Here is a 13,068-nt window from a genome sequence, read left to right as displayed (position 1 = left end):
ACAGAGTCTGTCCAAGACAGTTTGATTGATTTAAAAGGAGAAATACTCGGAAATGTAAAAACTAAATGATTTATTATTACATTTGTTCACTGTCATAACACTACACGTTAGCCGTGTTAGCTGCCTTAGCACATTCACAATCCCTGTAACTCCCAATTTTGTTAGCAACCCAAAAAACCGTTGTCGTTAAAACAAGCATTTCTGTTAGGGATGTAAGAAGATACCAATTCAGTGAAATATCACAATACTTCATTTACCAATACTTGTGTCAATTTAAAATGCTGCCAAGACGATAATTTCAGTAATCCCTTATTCATAAGCAAACTGTTGGTCAGCGTCTGACCTTTGTTTTCCACTTAAACCTCTGACCGCTTGTCGGCAGTACAACACATCGAGCCTCTGTGAGCAGCTCCACACCAAAACAACAAGATCACACCAGAACAGGCTTTTGATAGGTGTGATCTCATGAGCGTCGTAGTTGTTCATGTTACAAAGCGAAATGAGATGTGTACAACTCAATTTTAACTAAAGATGAGTACTGAGGTGAAAAATTCAACGCCCAGAAGGATCAAACAATGTGTATAATGCTCTAAAAAAGACAGTCGATGTGGTAAAGAGCAGGAAATGTGTGTTTATTTCTGCGTATATAAAAACTAGACGGAGATGCAGCGCTGCTTATAGTGTCAAAAAGAATTAAATAAAAGATGTTAGCCACATGAATGCGCTCCCCTTCACCCTGTCATGCTGCTCCATCACACTGAAATGTTCAAGCACCGTTCAGACAGCAGAACCGATTTAGATGTTCATAAAAACAAAATAAAAAATGATTTACTCTTTGAGTGAATCAACACAAAACAGTGCAACCACGACCCAGAATACTAATTATAATGTGCAAAACAAAAAGAAAAACAAATTAGAAAATGTATAATCACGATAAAGTTTGGCATTTAGCAAATATCTAATCTTTGTGAAGTTAATCTGGTTTCTTTTCAGTAATGATCTGATCTGTTTTGGAGAAAGTTGTTCTCAGGTTTCTGCACAGGTTGGTTTGTGGAGGCGGTTCTGTTTGAAATTCTTTTCTTCCAGATTCTGTCTTTCTATTACCTATTAACAGTGGAATGGTTCCAGGTTTTGTTCTTTTTCCAGTAACTCATTTTTAAGTTTTTGTGTTGATGTCGTCTGTCATTGTTGCTCCTGCCCCGCTCTGTCTCTCCCTTATGTGCGCACATGAAACGGTAACTGATCTGACATGTGGGACTTGAAGAGAAAAAAAACGAGATGATTCAGGACACCACTTGCTTAATTAAAATGATCCACTGGGGGAAACGACGGGGAAACAAACAGAAAGTTAAACTCTTTTTTTCCCCCTCATTTATTGGAGGAGTTCCGTTGTAAAAAGAACTCGTGAGCTAGCCTACAGATGTTAAACTCCTCACTACACACTACGCTTTTCTCAGACAAACATGGACATTTTCAAATCCAGGATTAGAGGATGAAAACTAAGATCTGAAGGCGATCACAGATTTCTGTGGGTCTGTGCGTGTTTCTGTAGGAGACTGGAGACACAGCACGGAGGAGATTGATTGACAAGGTCTCCAGCCAATCAGGACGCAGAACAGGGTAAGCCGTTTAAAAAAAAAAAAGCAGCAGCGTGATCACACTGAGAGCAGGTGAACTGCAAAGTGGAAAAGGAATACTGTATTCTGTTGTATTTGACAGAGATTTGGAAGGTTCAGGTAGACCCACAGACTGTAGAAGGCTGGAATAAAAAGTCACGTTCTATGAGGGTCTCCACCTTGTGGCCAGATCGGGAAAAAAAATAGTATTGACTGTCTGATTGTGTTTGGGGGCCTGGCCAAATAAGGAGGAAGGCCGGATACAGCCAGCGGGGCGGAGTTTGGGGACCCCTGCCTTAAAGAACAAATACTTCTTAATTTACCAAAAGAAAAGTAGCCTGTGTAAAAGGAACTTGTAAATTAGATATAGTTGCAGTGTTTAGCATTGTAATAATAAATAATAATAATAATAATAATGAATACAAATAATGAATTTTTATCATTTTATAAATATATTTTAGATGCATTCATATTCAGGTAGAAGTGTCCTGCTACAGTCTTGGGATATATTGTGATACATATCTTATCATGTGATGTGTGTCGTAATATGTATCCTATCACCAGACTCTTGCCAATACACACCCCTAAGTACATACTTTTCAGGGTTTCCAATATATTTCATGAGTGCTTCTTTAAATATCTTTGAGGACAGATAATCTCAATGAACTTTAAAGAACTGTTTAACTTCACCCCCAAAATTAGATGTTTTTAATGAAATAGAAAAATAACTTTTCTGTTCAGTTTTTCTAGCTGTGGAGTTTGGCAGCCAGAGACTATTAGTTTACAATAAATATCTGGAAGGAATCATAAAGACTTTAATTCTCATACCAACAGAATCTTTGACCTCATCTAACCATTACTGGATTTGCATTATTATCTGAGCTCTCAGTAGGTGCCCTGCAGAGGAAATCATTACAGGTTTTCGATTTCTTCTGCTGCTCTTAAGACTCAAACATCTAAAGCCAAATTGATAGTAATAAGAAAATGAAATAATCTACATTTTACTGACCTCATTTAAAGCTCTGGAGCTTTTAAACCAGAAAATGCATTCATGCCTGACTTCACAGTTCACCAGGATGGAATGTAAGCACATTTGTGAATGGGCCTCTTCGCCCCCCAGGCAAGAACTGCTTTCAGTATATTCAGCAGCAGCTGAGCATGTCTGAGTCATGCGTGAATAAAAAGGCTGGTGCTTTCCCTTCTGCAACACCAGTAAGAAAAAAAGACAATATGCTTGATTGTTTTCAGCTCTGTTCATGACTGAAATGCATTTATCACATTAACACACATGAACTCGGAGCAACTTTCATGTCTTTTTGCTTGTCCTGAAAACCTTGATCACAAATATTTTTCCAGATTTCTACCATCATGAACCATTTTGGTTCATGTAATTTCCTGTTTGATCTTTTTTTTTCCTCATTCTTCAAAAGTTGTCCTGCTGTGTTAGACCTTTAGATAAGGCTTGATGGTTTTATTTTGAAGTTAATTGATTATGCAGGAGAGTTTTTGAAGAAGAATACAATTATTCAATGCCTTTTCTCAAATAAATTTCCAAAGTGAAATTTGATGCTGGGTCGTGGTTATTTTTTACCTTCCAAAGTACCAAAACAACTTCCCTGATAGAGATAGTTTTACTATTAAAAATGTTAAGATGAATGAAAAATAAAATATATTTTGTGGAAAAAACAAACAAATCTGTTTTGTGTGTGTATTTAATCATGCAAATGTGGTTACATATGATCTACTCTAATTTTTCTTTTTTAATAAAGTATGAAGAATGAAGAACATTTAACAACCAGCACGGCTCAACTGATGAAGTCTTGGCCTGGACACAGTTGAATTCAAATAAACAAGATGTCTGTTTTCATCTGTTTTCATTGGAAGACTCAACTGTTCTATTTTCTGAGCCTCAAGATGCAGCACTGCACAATACTGTAAGCATGGCAGAGGATCATCACACACAGTTTATATAAAAAAAAGATGTTCAAAGAGATTTTTCCTGCTTTCATGTAGGAACCACCACTCTCCTTCTCTAGAGTCAGAAAATTTGGAAACGTCCTCAGCTTGTCGGTAACACAGAAAATAGTTCCCATGCGTCAACCTAAAGGCCCTGACCAGACAATAACATTTGGCCATTGAAATGATATCTGATCACTAACAAAGCTGCCCTGCAGGCATCACCAATACACGACGAATCCCACAATGCACTGTCAATGTATTTGTGTGTTGAAGTCCTGTGTCACCGCTTTATGAAGGAAAACAAATCATCAGCAGTTGTCTTTAGGCTCAGTCACAACTTCCCTGCGGCTAGAGAAGAGCTGTCTTTAGCCCGAGGGACAAACTGTGCAAAAAATATCAGAATGACAACAAAAAGCTGAAAAACTCAGATTGTGTTTGTGGGTTGTGTCAGGAAGGGCATCCGACGTAAAATCTTGCCAAATCAAATATGCGAATCAGACCTACGAAATCCATACCGGATCGGTCGAGGCCCGGGTTAACAACGACCGCCATCGGTGCTGTTCACCGACAGGGTGCCGGTGGAAATTGGACTACTGTTGGTGGAAGAAGGAGAGGAGGAAGGCGGGTTCGTAGGGAGAGAGAGAAGAGGAAAGTCACTAGTGTTGGACTGAGAGTTGGGACTTTGAATGTTGGAACTATGACAGGAAAGGGTAGAGAGTTAGTGGACATGATGCAGAGGAGAAAGGTAGACATACTGTGTGTCCAGGAGACCAGGTGGAAAGGTAGCAAGGCTAGAAGTTTAGGAGCAGGGTTCAAGTTGTTCTATCATGGTGGAGATGGGAAGAGAAATGGAGTAGGAGTTATCCTAAAGGAGGAGTTTGTTAGGAGTGTTGTGGAGGTAAAACGAGTGTCAGATAGAGCAGTGTTTTTCAACCAGTGTGCCGCGGCACACTAGTGTACCATGAGAGATGGTCTGGTGTGCCGCGGGAAATTACCCATTTTCACATATCTAAAACATTTACCATCACTATCAGCTCTGTGTTCATCCAAACGGGCCCGGGTGTAACCCTGGTAGATAGTTTGGAATATGCAAGATCGTAAAATACATTTTTCTTTGATTCTATAAATGACTCTTTAATCAGAATGATGTTGCCGCAATCTGGCCGCTAAACTAGCCGCAAGCTCTCTTTTCAAAAAAGTCCCACCCCCTTCAACTGTCTCCGCCAATCATTGTTGGAGGCTTGATCACATGTCATCAATCTGACCAATCAGAAGTGGTTAACGTCCTCACTTCCTTGTTCTGATTCGGCTCATAAAGTCTCTCAGTTCCAACTAAAATAACAACTAAAGCTCGTGTTTAGCGGTGCAGCTTCTAGCGGGATCCGACGTCAGACAGTTTAAAAAGAGGAAAAAAAGAATGGAGCTCAGAGATGCGAGTATGCCCGGAATCTGCGCGAGTTAATGCACTACATTCCCCATAATGCATTGGGTTAAAGCAGTGTTTCTCAAATGGTAGGGGACGCGGGACAACCCGGGATCATGCCATTTATATTAGTTACAAAACAATTGATCGGAGAACCGTTAGTGACCATGATGTCCACACAGACAGAGATGAAATATTTAATTAAACCTCAAGAATTGCGATGGAAAAATATTTAACAGAGATGAAAAGAAACAGAGAACGAGAAAGTGCGCGCTGGGAGGTGGGGGGCGGGGCTCACACGTGCAGCAGCGCACGAGCCAAACACAGAGAGAGAAAACAACACAAAACGTCGAGAAAAGTAGAGACATTAGAAAATAACAAAAAACTGGAACCATTTGACTTTTCTTGTTAGTATGAAGGAACAGAGTCTGCAGGAGATAATTATATATATATATATATATTCCACAACCAACAGACACCTGAGAACTGAGAGAATCTTCTCTAAAATCGAGCAGATCATCACTGACAGAAGAAACAGATTACATCCACAAAGCTGAAACTCTTTTGTCTTTCTTTATGCTATTGTGAGTAAAATTCTCTTGGTTTTTTACACTTTCATTTGTGTTTTGGGTTGTGGTTGCAGAGTTTTGTGTTGTTCACTTCAGATGTGTTTAAAAGGAAAAAAGCTTAAAATGTGTAGAGTTAAAAACTGAATAGTTAATAGTTCTTTTCATTTATTTTTTACATTTTATCTTTAAGGGATATATAAAAGAAAATAAATTTACACTTTATATGAATAAAAACATGTTTACATTATGGATTTTGACCATAATCTTATATAGTAGTTTATAATAAAGCAAAAAACAACCTAAAAAGTCATTTGGTAGCCAAAAGAACATCTGTGTTCAGAGAGCTAATGCAAAAAAGAGGAATTTTTAACAAGAGCCAGAATTCCCATCACTATTGTGGAGTGAAACAAGGAAAGACCGCTGTTTTTCCTTGTCTGATAGATTTGGAAAGATTCTTATTAAAAAAAAAAAATCATAAAAAGTGATTATTTAGAATTTTCTTTAAAGATTTTTTTTAGTCATTATTTAATTATATTAAATGTAGACTGTTTTGAAGAGATATAAGTTTAACTTGAGCAAATTAACTAATGATAACTATGATATTTGCAGCAGAAAGTTGTGTGTGTGTGGGGTGAGGGAGTGAATTGAGATTGAGAAACACTGGGTTTAAGTGACAGCACCTCTGCACTTCAATAACGCTTCCTGATTATTTAAAAACACTAGATTGTGGAGGGAATGTACATCAATACAGACTAATTTTTTTTACCTTTTTGGATGCTAGTGTGCCGCGGGACTCTTTTCATGTAATAAGTGTACCTTGGCTCAAAAAAGGTTGAAAAACACTGAGATAGAGTGATGAGTCTGAAGATAGAAATGAAAGGTGTGATGTTCAATGTTGTTAGTGGGTATGCCCCACAGGTAGGATGTGAGCTGGAAGAGAAGGAGAAGTTCTGGTTGGATCTTGATGAAGTGATGATGAGCATCCCTGGAAATGAGAGAGTTGTCATTGGTGCAGATTTCAATGGTCATGTTGGTGCAGGAAACCGAGGTGATGAGGAGGTGATGGGCAGGTTTGGTATCCAGGAGAGGAATGTAGAAGGACAGATGGTGGTTGATTTTGCAAAAAAGATGGAAATGGCGATAGTGAATACATTCTTTGAGAAGAGACAGGAACATAGAGTGACCTATAAGAGTGGAGGTAGAAGCACACAGATAGACTACATCTTGTGTAGACGGTGTAATCTGAAGGAGATCAGTGACTGTAAAGTAGTGGTTGGTGAGAGTGTTTCCAGACAGCACAGGATGGTGGTGTGTAGAATGACTCTGGTGGTGAAGAAGATGAAGAAAGAGAGGGCAAAGGCAGAGAAGAGGACAAACTGGTGGAAGCTGAAAAAAGAAGATTGTTGCATGACTTTTAAGAAACAGTTGAAACAGGCTCTGGGTGGTCAGGAGGTACTCCCAGATGACTGGATAACTACAGCTAATGTGATCAGGGAGACAGGTAGGAGTGTACTTGGTGTGTCATCAGGAAAGAGAGTTGATAAGGAGACTTGGTGGTGGAATGAGGAGGTGCAGGAGTGTATACGGAGTAAGAGACTAGCTAAGAAGAAGTGGGACACTGAGAGGACTGAGGAGAGTAGACAGGAGTACAGGGAGATGCAGCGTAAGGTGAAAGTAGAGGTGTCAAAGGCCAAACAAAGAGCTTATGATGACTTGTACGCTAGGTTGGGTAGTAAGGAGGGAGAGACTGACCTGTACAGACTAGCAAGGCAGAGAGATCGAGATGGGAAGGACATGCAGCAGGTTAGGGTGATCAAGGATAGGAATGGTAATGTGGTGACAGGTGTCAGTGGTGTAATGGAAAGATGGAAAGAATACTTTGAAGAGTTGATGAATGAAGAGAATGAGAGAGAACAAAGAGTAGAAGAGGTGACGGTTGTGGAGCAGGAAGTAAGAAAGATTAGTAAAGGTGAAGTGAGAGGGGCTTTGAAGAGGATGAAGAGTGGAAAGGCTCTTGGTCCTGATGATATACCTGTGGAGGTATGGAAGTGTCTAGGAGAGATGGCAGTGGAGTTTTTGACCGGGTTGTTCAACAGGATCTCAGGTGGTGAGAAGATGCCTGAGGAATGGAGGAGAAGTGTGATGGTGCCCATTTTTAAGAATAAGGGAGATGTGCAGAGTTGTGGTAACTACAGAGGAATAAAGCTGATGAGCCATACAATGAAGGTGTGGGAAAGAGTAGTGGAAGCCAGACTAAGAGCAGAAGTGAACATTTGTGAGCAGCAGTATGGTTTCATGCCAAGAAAGAGCACTACAGATGCAACATTTGCTTTGAGGATGTTGATAGAGAAGTACAGAGAAGGTCAGAGAGAGCTCCACTGTGTCTTTGTAGATCTGGAGAAAGCTTATGACAGAGTGCCCAGAGAGGAACTATGGTATTGTATGAGGAAGTCTGGAGTGACAGAGAAGTATGTCCGAGCAGTGCAGGACATGTATGAGGGCTGTAAGACAGTGGTGAGGTGTGCTGTAGGGGTGACAGAGGAGTTCAAGGTGGAGGTGGGATTACATCAGGGATCAGCTCTGAGCCCCTTCCTGTTTGCAATGGTGATGGACAGACTGACGGATGAGGTTAGACAGGAATCACCATGGACTATGATGTTTGCAGATGATATTGTGATTTGTAGTGAGAGCAGGGAACAGGTGGAGGTGGAGTTAGAGAGGTGGAGGTTTGCCCTGGAAAGGAGAGGAATGAAGGTTAGCCGCAGTAAGACAGAGTACATGTGTGTGAATGAGAGGAACCAGAGTGGAAGAGTGAGGTTACAGGGAGAAGAGATAAAGAAGGTGGAGGAGTTTAAGTATTTAGGGTCAACAGTACAGAGTAATGGAGAGTGTGGAAAAGAAGTGAAGAGGAGAGTGCAAGCAGGTTGGAATGGGTGGAGAAAAGTGTCAGGTGTGATGTGTGACAGAAGAGTTTCAGCACAAATGAAAGGAAAGGTGTACAAGACTGTGGTGAGACCAGCCATGTTGTTTGGACTAGAAACAGTGGGACTGAAGAAAAGACAGGAAGCAGAGCTGGAGGTAGCAGAGATGAAGATGCTGAGGTTCTCTTTGGGAGTGACCAGGATGGATAGGATCAGGAATGAATACATCAGAGGGACAGCACATGTTAGAGGTTTTGGAGATAAAGTCAGAGAGGCCAGACTGAGATGGTTTGGACATGTTCAGAGGAGAGACAGTGAATATATTGGTAGAAGGATGCTGAGTCTAGAGCTGCAGGAAAGAGGTCTAGAGGAAGACCAAAGAGGAGGTTTATGGATGCAGTGAATGAAGACATGAAGGTGGCTGGTGTTAGAGTGGAGGATGCTGAAGACAGGCTTAGATGGAGGAAACTGATTCGCTGTGGCGACCCCTGAAGGGAAAAGCCCAAAGGAAAAGAAGATTTTATGAATAATACTATGTTTAGCAGGCTTTGTTAATTACAGCATGAATTCACACATCAAGGTCATTTACAAGTTCTCAATAAACATGAAGTCTTTCATGCATGGAGGTCACTCCAGTGTACAGCTTTGATAGTAAATATACAATATAAATAGTGACATACTAAGCAAAGAGAAGGTGCTCAGTTCAGAAATAACAGGTCATAGATTTGATGGGAAGCTAGATCATATGATGGTTTATGTTGATTTCATGACTGTTACTTGTGTTACACTGTTCTCAGATCACACTAGGGCTGTGGATCATCACTTAGATGGCGATCCGATTCGATTCACAAATCAAGAGGAACGATTCACAAGTTGAACCACAATTCTTACTTTTTAATATAATGTTTATTGCTATGTGTATGTCTATTTACTAGATGGATGAAAATTGAAATTATTTGTATTTAAATCATCATTTATACCTTTATTTAGAACAGGAGATCAGAATCAACTAAACTGATTTAAAAAACACATAGATTCAGATAAAAAGATTTTTTTTGTCATTTTAAAGTTTTTTTGTTTTTCAATCTTCAGGTTCAGCAGTAAGACAACATAAAAATGATCAAAATCACTTTTGTTTTGGGTAATTTAACAACAAAACCTGAAAATGTTCTGCACAGTTTTTTTTATCTTCAAAGTTCTTCAATATTTTACGTTCTAAGCATCACATAATGGTGCAGAGCCTGTATGAAAAGTTTTTTTTTGCTGCAGAATCAGCTGATTCACGTTGATCACATCCGTCTTTCAGCAGCGCGAGGCTGTTTCTTCAGAATAAGCTGGAGTTTCGTTAATTGCGTCAAATGTTGAAGAGTTATCATAGTCAAAAGAATGTAAACACTGGAGCTAAAGCTCCGATGTTAAAGCTAATTCATTGTTTCAGAAGTTATGTCTGTGAGCGGAAGTTCAGTCTCAGTTTTTGAACAGAAAAAAGCGCTTGCTAGTTTTACTCTGAAAACCGGAAGGTTCATCATCACGAAGATGTGTTTACTTCCGGTAGCGGTACCGCGGCTCTTTCTGACTTTATTTTAGTTCATAAACTTAAAATCCGACATTAATCTGCATTTGAGAGCAAAAATACATCGTCCCCAGATGATATTTTGATCATATTTTGCTACAATTTACTACATTTATAAAGATCACGAATCAGCGATCTTGGACGTCGCGAATATCCCTACTCGAAATTTTGGGAGCAGATCGCGAATACCCGAGCACCAGGATACTCGTTACAGCCCTAGATCTGACACATAATCCTTCAAGTCCCCTCCGATGAAAATCCTGTTTTTTTTAGGGTTTTTTATACGTCATATGAGTTTAAAAACAGACTATTCATTGACGGTGTACCTTATAATCTGATGCTTCCTATATTGAAAAAAAAATATCTAGATTTTACCAATGTTTTGGGTAGTTAAAATACTGATCAATAAGAGGTAATGTCTCTTGCAGAGTTTTGTGAGTCATGACCTAACCTGGAAGTAAAATGAATAGGAAATTCTCTGGAAAATGAATGCCAGACCAATTTAAGAAAACAAAATGTTAGAATGATCTCTCATCCCTGCTCCTCCTTAATAAAAATTTAACCAACTCAATCCCAAAATGAACCACTTCTACTGAACCATACAACATTAAGTCAATCCCAACTTGGTCTGAACTGCAAATGACTTTTGTATGTGGACACACGTGTCATATAATGACAAGGAAGATACATTCTTTGACAAAACGAAGACTGTCTGCTGGCATTGTTTGACTCGTATTCCATTCACAGTGGGAAACATGTCAACATGAGAACATCTCTGCTGTTCAGCGGAGTCGCTTCTGTCTGCCAAATGCAGAACAGTAGAGGGTAACAGCTGAAAAAAAAGCCAACACTCGCACATGCTTTTCAACGAGCATATAATCCAGTTCAGAGAACCAGAAGAAAAGAACTCGGGCAAATTAAAAAAGCTGGCATTGACTGCAGACCGCTGGACTTCCTGGTCAACTGGAAGTTACCTGACATTGACGGTTCACTACAAACTTGACTGGAAGGTAAAGCGTGCTGTGCTACAAACATGTCCCCTGAATGAAAGCATCACAAGAAGACATTTGGCAGAAAAATAAAAAAATGAAGTGATTAAGTGAAAGTTGGAATGACCTATCAATTCATGACCAACAATTCCAGTGGCCCAGATAAAGCTAATACTGTTGACATGGTTCATGACTCCAATGAGCCAACAGGGGGCTCACACCGCTAACCTGACAGCAGGGAGCTCTGTCAATCAACGCTGTGATCGACAATGTCCCATGCACTGCAGGAGACACTGTCGATGCAAACTCTTCTCATCTTTCTCCCAAGAATGTTGATTAACTCGTCTTTTTTCAGCAGATTTAGGGAATTGAGGAATAAATAGCTGAAAACTTTACATGATGTACCATTTATGTGAAACATGAATTGTTTTAATTTAAATGGTTTTGCTTTTAATCTTACATTGTATAGGAGTGAAATATATTTTCATTTGAAATGTAATCTCACTTATTTTACTGTACTCCAGAATGTTTACATGGAAAGTGTAGTGGAGTTACTAAATTTAAGAAGGATGTGTTATCTAGAATTATCTGTAATTTATCTAGAATTACACTGGACTTAGTATAAACCAACTGAAAGATGTTCTTCATGCTACCGAATTATTAGCAAAATGAAAAACTATTTTAAAAATATTTATTTTTTTTTAAATTAATGCAAAGGGCTATATAACCCTAGTAAAACGATTTCTAAAACCACACTTCAGAAAAGATCAATTTAACACTATTATGACTTTAAACTGAACATGATTCACCTTTTTCTGCATAAATTGTTGGTTCAAGGCTGCATTCACACTGCCAGGTTTGATTCCCACCAGAGTTCAGGTCCTCAGACATTCTCTGCTTCCTTTGACAACAAGGTTACCTGAACTCTGGTACAGATAAAGCATGTGAACCCCAGCCCACTTCAGAGAGAAGATCTTATTTAGGCTGTTTGCTCTGCATCTGTCTTGGCTCTTTATTTGAGAGTGGCACTGATGAAAGCGAATCATACGGTGGCCCTGAAGTGCCAATCTCACCAACGAAAAAACATGTTAAAGATCGCAATGACAATTGAAAAAGTAAAACAAATGATAAAAAACACAGTACATTTTAGAAATCAAAACAAATTCCAGAAACATAAATACAAAAAAACAAACAACAAAAATGAAAATTTCCAGAAAAAAAAAGTAATTTCCGGAAATCAAAATGTTTAATGAAACACAAGAAGAAAGAAGTATTAAGGGACATCACTGATAAGATGATGGCGTTTGTCCATCATTTCAACCAAAGATTTTTTGACATGAAGCAATACCAGTTATGTTCAGTAATAATTAAAAACATTTACATACATGCGGACATTGAAGACGCATCTGAAAAAACTCAATCCTCAAAAATCAAACATCATCACCCAGTCAGTGATGTCACGTGGTACCTAGCTTTTCTTGTAATTTTTATAATTTTTTTACATTTCATTTTGATTTCTAGAAGTTACTTTTACGTTCCAAAACATTTAATTTATTAATTTTTTTTTTCACTTTTGCAATAGTGTTTTGGTTTTCAAAACTACATTTTGCTTTCTAAAATGTACGTTTTTTTTATTGTTTGTTTTTAAGGATATAACGATTCTTTGTGAATCAGTAACAAATCGATTCAAACTGGTTAAAAAAAATGCTTTTGTCATGGCAAGTGCCTAAATGTAGAAAATGCAGAACAGATGACATTTCTTCATGCAGATTTGCTGGGAGTGGGGGTGTGTGTGTGTGTGTGTGGGGGGGGGGGTCGTGTTATTCATCTGTGCTCCCCTCTGGGGAAATTCCTGCAGCTCCTTCAGATTTAAAGGTCTCACATAAACCAACCCCTCTAGGATTTCATGATGTTGCAATTGCAACTATTAACACACATTCAAGCAAAGCTGAGATTTGTTCCTCACCCTGCAACTTTACATTTTGATCTAACTTTACTGCAACTTTGACCGATCTACT

The 13,068-nt window shown here is 38.9% G+C and overlaps 1 protein-coding gene across 1 annotated transcript in view; it reads right to left on the bottom strand.

The window, feature by feature from the left end:
• Window positions 1-13,068, bottom strand: part of opn3 (opsin 3) — a 29,342-nt gene that overhangs the window by 7,757 nt on the left and 8,517 nt on the right. The gene's annotated exons all lie outside the window — the stretch shown is intronic.

The sequence above is a fragment of the Oryzias melastigma genome, linkage group LG5 (assembly GCF_002922805.2).
Source record: "Oryzias melastigma strain HK-1 linkage group LG5, ASM292280v2, whole genome shotgun sequence".
NCBI lineage: Eukaryota > Metazoa > Chordata > Actinopteri > Beloniformes > Adrianichthyidae > Oryzias > Oryzias melastigma.
The sequence above is the reverse complement of the archived record's forward strand: the minus strand, read 5'-3'. Positions and strand labels throughout refer to the sequence as shown.